This window comes from Schistocerca serialis, chromosome 8, assembly GCF_023864345.2.
Source record: "Schistocerca serialis cubense isolate TAMUIC-IGC-003099 chromosome 8, iqSchSeri2.2, whole genome shotgun sequence".
Taxonomy (NCBI): domain Eukaryota; kingdom Metazoa; phylum Arthropoda; class Insecta; order Orthoptera; family Acrididae; genus Schistocerca; species Schistocerca serialis.
Window position 1 is genome coordinate 638,589,442 of NC_064645.1, and position 7,499 is coordinate 638,596,940.

The window sequence follows — 7,499 nt, forward strand, 5'->3', positions numbered from 1 at the left end:
GTATACTAACAAACCGCGGCCGATTTAAAGGCTACCACCTAGCAAGTGTGGTGTCTGGCGGTGACAACACAATCCTCCCCCACAAATCGGCGGACGGTTGTGGTATAAGGTCTCCGCCCGCCGTGGGGAGGACCCCATGTTGACGTATGTGACGAGGTGGGGAGCCTAATAACAGGTGAGGCTGTGCCACCCGCACCCTGCCATTCGGACCACGGGGAGCTAGGGAACACCTGAAAACCTAGTCCAGGGTGCACGCCAACATGCGGTGTATGTGCCCGTAGAGAGACGGGGGGCCGAAGGGTCGACCTCCATCGGGCCAGGGCACTCGACAGGCGAAGACGACATATGGTCCAGAGCGGGCAAGAGTTGCATGTCGGAGGACAACTGGTCACGGGAAGCGATCGGCGGCAGGTGACCCAGGGGAGCGCTCAGTGGCTGCAGCGATGCGTCCAGTACGGGCGTCGCCGGCGGGAGAACAGGCGGCGGTGCGTGGCCATGGGACAAAATGGAAGGCAGCTGTGGCTGTAGCTACTCAACAAAAATCAATCGGAAACGATTCGACCATGTCATCGGTTTCCGAATCAATGAACATGCAAGCAAGTTCGGAGGAATCGAATGCCCTATGCTCAGCAACAAGCAAACGGGACAACACATCGGCATTTCCGTGCTTAGAGTGGACCGATACAAGATCTTGTAGTGGTACTGCGAGAGGAAAATAGACCAGCGAAGGAATTTCTGTGCTGTACGTGGAGGTACAGGCTTGTTCGGATGAAAAAGCGATGTCAAAGGTTTGTGGTCTGTGATTATGGTAAAGTGATGACCATACAAGAAATCATGAAACTTTGTAACACCAAATGCGAGAGCCAATGCCTCTTTCTCGATCTGTGAATAGTTTCTTTGCGCAGACGAGAGCAATTTGGACGCAAAGGCAATAGGGCGACCGTGCGAAATCCGATGCATCCACCATCAAGAAAAGGGGCTTCCGGGGATCGAATGGCGTAAAGCAAGTATAGGAAAGCAACGCTGATTTCAACTGGTGAAAGGCGCGTTTCCATTCCGTTGTCCAGGCGAACGGAACACCTTCACGGCGTAAGCGATGAAGCGGAGCTGAAATGGGAGAGGCATGCGGCACATATCGGTGATAATAGTTGATTTTTTTCCCAGCACACTCTGTAGCTGCTTCAAATTCTGCAGCGAAGGCAAGTCTTGTATGGCACGGAGGTTCGTGGGACTGGGATGTATGCCTTGGGCATTGAGTACATGTCCCAGGTATGGCAAATCACTAGCAAAAATCACACATTTGTCCTCCCGTAAGCGACGACCATTGTGTTGCAAGACCTGAAATAATGTTCTGAGATTGGCTAAATGTTCTTCTTCCGTCTTTCCGGAGATCACAATATCGTCCAGATAGTTTGTTGCAGTAGGGACCGACGCACAAACAGTTTGTAGATATTGCTGAAACAATGCAGGGGTGGATGCACACCCGAATGGCAGTCGTTTGAATTGATACAAACCAAGATGTGTGTTAACCACCAAAACACGCTGGGGTTCTTCGTCCACCGGTATTTGCAAGTACGCATCAGCTAGGTCCAACTTCGAAAATTATTTGCCCAAGCACAGTATGTCAAAAAGATCTTCCGGGCAGGCTAAAGTAAAAGTTGCAATCACTAGTTGTGGATTCACTGTTGCCTTGAAGTCCACACAAAGTTTCAATTTTCCGGATGGTTTTGACAAAATTACTAAGGGCGATGCCCAGAGAGACGCCTGCACACGTTCAATTACACCTTGTGATTCCAAATCGTGTAATGGTTTTGCAACCTCATCACACAATGTGTGGGGAACATTGCGCGCTCTGAAAAATTTCGGTTGCGCGTTTACTTTCAGTTCCAAATGTGCATTATAGTTCACAGCGCAACCGAGACCCGGTGCAAAAATGTCTGCAAGTTCTTCATATAGACGAGAAACACTGTCTGAAGGCACAGTCTGGTTCACTGATAGGACCTGATGTACTATAGACAAGTTAAACAACTGAAATGAATCGAAACCAAGCAAGTTCACTGCAAAAGGAGAACGAAGTACGTAAAATGACACAAGTTTTGTTTGTCCTTTGTATGTTGCAAGAAGGCTGCACTGATCTAACACAGGGATCTCTTGACCTGAATAGCTAGTTAACTTAACATTTGCGGCACGCAATGAAGGTGTGCCCAGCAGTTTGTAAGTGTCTTGATTGATCAGTGAAACTGCAGCTCCAGTGTCAAGCTGGAATGGTATCACTTTGCTGTTAATGTCCAAGTCTACAAAAAGTTTATTGTCCTGCTGACAACAAGAGCGACGTGTCTCGTGCAACGTGAACAGACACTGGTACATAATCACTTGCGACTTGACGGGATTTCCGGTGATGTTGAAGCACACTATTTGTGGGACGAACACAGTCACTGTTAGAGAGAGTGGCACTGGGCGGAGTGGAATGAACTACATGAATTTCCATGGACGAAGTTTCGCGATCCTGAGTATGCTTGGGTCGATGCCGATTCCGGCGCGAAGCAAAGGGCCTGGAATGGTTTTGAGTTTCTGATCTGAGCTTTTTCTGGCAAACACTCTGAACATGTCCTTTTTTATACAGTAAAAGCAAATAGCTTGGCGTGACGGGCAATTCTCACGCGAATGTTTAGTAGTGCACCGCAGGCATGATTTGAGCACTGCATTTGCTTGCCGGCGCGGCACACGTGGCTGAGAGCCTGGCGGCAGCGGCGCGGCCGGGCGCAAGGGCTGTTTACTGCTCCGTGGTGCTCGCCCGGGGGGTCGGTGAACTTGACACACGGCTGGCGAAGTTTCAAATGATTCCTGAGCAAAGTCAAGTGTGCCCTGCCGATCCAATATGTCCATCACTTGTTGAAGGGAGGGATTGACTAGTTTCAAAGTGTGTTCCCTTATACGAACATCAGAAACGTTCTGTGCAATTGCATCACACACCATAGTATCTGAATACAGGAGTCCACATTGACACTCAAAGGCACAATCCCTAGTAAGGCCTTGCAAGGTTGCAACCCACTCCCCATTAGTCTGACCTGCCGTACATTTTGTATGGAAGAAGGTATACCGTTTTGCAACTAAATTGACTGATTGTTTGAAATATGCATGTAATGCAGACAAAATTTCTTTGTAGGACAGAGTAGCTACGTCGCGTCGGGGAAATAATTTGACTATCACACGGTATATTTGCACTCCAACGGACGACAAAAGAAAAGGCTGCCGCTCATTACCTTGAATTCTGTAGGCGGCGAGATGGAATCCAAATTGGCGTGACCACTCCGTCCAGCTTTCCAGCGCAACATCAAAAGGTCTGAAAGACGGTGCAACGGCGTGTTGTGGCTGCGTTAGCGGTGAAGCGGCGGCTGCCGCATTGTTTTGCATTGCACATTGAACCTGGATGAGCTGTCCAAGGGCATCCAGTAATGCCTGCGTCTGCTGATTCTGTTGTTGTTGTTGGTTGTTGTTGTTGTTGTTGTCTTCAGTCCTGAGACTGGTTTGATGCAGCTCTCCATGCTACTCTATCGTGTGCGAGCTTCTTCCTCTCCCAGTACTTAGTGCAACCTACATCCTTCCGAATCTGCTTAGTGTATTCATCTCTTGGTCTCCCTCTATGATTTTTACCCTCCACGCTGCCCTCCAATGCTAAATTTGTGATCCCTTGATGCCTTAGAACATGTCTTACCAACCGGTACCTTCTTCTTGTCAAGTTGTGCCACAAACTCCTCTTCTCCCCAATTATATTCAATACCTCCTCATTAGTTATGTGATCTACCCATCTAATCTTCAGCATTCTTCTGTAGCACCACATTTCGAAAGCTTCTATTCTCTTCTTGTCCAAACTATTTATCGTCCATGTTTCACTTCCATACACGGCTACACTCCATATAAATACTTTCAGAAACGACTTCCTGACATTTAAATCTATACTCGATGTTAATAAATTTCTCTTCTTCAGAAACGCTTTCCTTGCCATTGCCAGTCTACATTTTATATCCTCTCTACTTCGACCATCATCAGTTATTTTGCTCCCCCAAACAGCAAAACTCCTTTACTACTTTGTCTCATTTCCTAACCTAATTCCCTCAGCATCACCCGACTTAATTCGACTACATTCCATTATCCTCGTTTTGCCTTTGTTGATGTTCATCTTATATCCTCCCTTCAAGACACCATCCATTCCGTTCAACTGCTCTTCCAAGTCCTTTGCTGTCTCTGACAGAATTACAATGTCGTTGGCGAACCTTAATGTTTTTATTTCTTCTCCGTGGACTTTAATACCTACTCCGAATTTTTCTTTTGTTTCCTTTACTGCTTGCTCAATATACAGATTGAATAACATCGGGGACAGGCTACAACCCTTCCCAACCGCTGCTTCCCTTTCATACCCCTCAACTCTTATAACTGCCATCTGGTTTCTGTACAAATTGTAAATAGCCTTTCGCTCCCCGTATTTTACCCCTGCCACCTTTAGAATTTGAAAGAGAGTATTCCAGTCAATATTGTCAAAAGCTTTCTCTAAGTCCACAAATGCTAGAAATGTAGGTTTGCCTTTCCTTAATCTATTTTCTAAGATAAGTCGTAGGGTCAGTGTTGCCTCACGTGTTCCAACATTTCTGCGGAATCCAAACTGATCTTCGCCGAGGTCGGCTGTGCGATAAAATTCGGACAGTACATCTGGAGATTGTGGCAAAGCCATGACACAATGAAATCAGGGCAGTATAGATAAGAACACCGTTTTGACTCGTCGCCAATGTTGTGTTGGGTGAAAAGCCAACACCGTGTTACTAGAGGAGGCCGAAATGCACGCGTTTTAGCTCACGCAGGCTGGTGTGAGGAGGGAAGAACTATACTGATGTGAGGTCTGGAACATGACAAGGAATTAGAATTCAGAAAGCGGACGTAAGTAGTTTGATACTTAACTTTAATCCATTAATGATGAACGTCGCTCTTGACGGTACATGATTCACAATATCAATATCAGTAGTTACTGAATATGGCGCCTTGCTAGGTCGTAGCAAATACGTAGCTGAAGGCTGTGCTACACTGTCATCTCTGCAAATGAGAGCGTCTGTAGTCAGTGAACCATTGCTAGCAACGTCAGCTGTACAACTGGGGCGAGTGCTAGGGAGTCTCTCTAGACTAGACCTGCCGTGTGGCGGCGCTCAGTCTGCAATCACTGATAGTGGTGACACGCGGGTCCAACGTATACTAACGGACCGCGGCTGATTTAAAGGTTGCCACCTAGCAAGTGTGGTGTCTGGCGGTTACACCACAATGTCCACATAAAATACTGTGCAGAAAGTACAGCAGAGCTTATATATATGCTTCACAAGACCAGTAAGCTAGGGTATGCCTGTGACAGGACTGGAATAGGCTGAACAGAGCAGGTGTGTAAGACAGACCTTGTACCTGGGTCTTCTACAGGTGTATGGCCTTAGTGAAAAGAGACTGGGAGCAGTTATGACACAAGGTTATTTCTTAGATTGGGTAGGAAGGATTGTGGATAAGATGTTCTTTCTGAGTATGAGGATAAGTAATTGAAGCCTGGTTTAATTAAAGTGTGGAGGTGACAACGAGTGATGAGAGGGCTGTTTCTTTGCAGTTGGTTTGAAAGCTCAAAATATTCCGTCAGTTGATGCACAGTTTTCTCCAACTTGATGGAGTCTTTGAGAGTATCAGTATCCAACAGAATTCTAAACAACAAAAGTACATGTGTATCATTGTGTGGTTCTATGAGTAGAGATTCATTAAGTAAATGAACCAGAAAAGAATGTGAAGTAACTCTTCCACAGCTACTGTGCTCATGATTCTTTATTATTTCATAACTAGTGAGTGGCCTCATTCTCAAGCGCTCATCATCATTAAGTTCCACAATGCAATAGAATAAAAATGCTGCCATGGCAATAAATTGTTTAGTGGCAATGGCTTACTACTACTGTTTTGTGAAGCTCAGTAATTGTGGTGGCTGCATGTCACTTCTATTTCAGTGTGAAACACGTGGTGATTTGCATGCCATTGGTTGGAGTTGAAGTTCTCTAAAACTTTTGACATCTTATCTTGGTCTTTTTTCTCTTTACAGAGTGTGGGTTAATGTTACTTTTCATTAATTTGAAACTTTTTCATTTTTCAGATTTAATATTTTTAACGGTACTTGCATGTTATATTTGTATACTGTCACTGCCATCAAAACCACCATGAATCTACCATCTTAGCTTCTCAGTTTCACGTAAAGTCAGCATAATCTACACTGTCACTGACCATGCATGATATTTTCTGTCAGCTTTCGACAAGTGACAGAGTTTCTTAGTTCTGTTAATTGTAGTTGTTAGCTGCCAATGTTTTCTTCCTGAATTTAAACAGGAGTTAAATATTTTTGCATGTTTGCATAACCTTACCTGGTTTTTTTCATCGTTTGACAAATTTGTTAAATAGCTCAACATTTTTCCCAAAAGAGAGAGAGAGAGAGAGAGAGAGAGAGAGAGAGAGAGAGAGAGAGAGAGAGGAAAAAATACTGAAAAAAACAGACCGTTGCAATATTTTTATGTAGTATGTCAGAACTGTTGATTTAACTTAAAAGAAAACAACTGCTCACTCGGTGGTGTGATTAGCATAGCCTTGCCCTGCAGCAAGGGCTCACAATGCCATTATTTCTTACATAAGTTGCTCCTCATGACGTTGAGTCTCCTATCTGAGTGTACAAACTCAGGAAAATGGTTGAAAGTGCCAGGAAGGAATATTGGGCCTTCTATATTGTTTCAGTGTTACAAACATTCAAATAGGATGCTAGTGTCAGTATTAATGAAAGTGAAGTGTGTCTTAGAATTTTGAATTGAAATACAATTTACATGTTTAATATTTGGGTTATAACTCAACACAGCAGTTGCTACATGATGTAAAGTCTGCTACATATATTACATCCTCTGTAACTTTTGAAGCTAATGTTTTGTCAGGTTATGTTTGAATTTGTATTTGTAATAGTTTTGATGGCTTTACCTTTTCTTAAACACGATGCCATCAGTGTCAAAGTGAATCAAGTATTACCCACCGTCAAATTGCTTCTCAGAATATTTCCTTTAGATGTTTACAGGTCACAAACGTGGTTAACATTACAGTTTGTCAGAAACCTTTCTTTCCTTTATTAACTTATGAGAATATAAACTGAACATTACAAAATTAAATATGTATAAAAAACAAAGGTAGTATCTTGACATTTATTTCTTCGTGTAAAATTATTGTATGTAGAAAGTTCAGCATGGAAATTTATAGTGAAGAACCCAATACACAGCAAAAAGTCTCTCAGTGTCTGATACACAAATTGATCAAGTATTGATGTGTCTGATATACTGTCTAAAATGTTATAAGCCCTAGAAATGCTTTAAGTGTAAATTTTGTATTATGAGAATGTCGAAAGAAAAATATTATGCAGTGTCAGGGTACATATATTTGAGAAGAGAGGCTGGTCAGTA

The 7,499-nt window shown here is 43.8% G+C and overlaps 1 protein-coding gene across 3 annotated transcripts in view; it reads left to right on the forward strand.

Annotated features, from left to right (window-relative positions):
* The window catches only part of LOC126416765 (probable phospholipid-transporting ATPase IIB), a 173,583-nt gene that overhangs the window by 160,784 nt on the left and 5,300 nt on the right, over positions 1-7,499 (forward strand). The window lies entirely within an intron of this gene.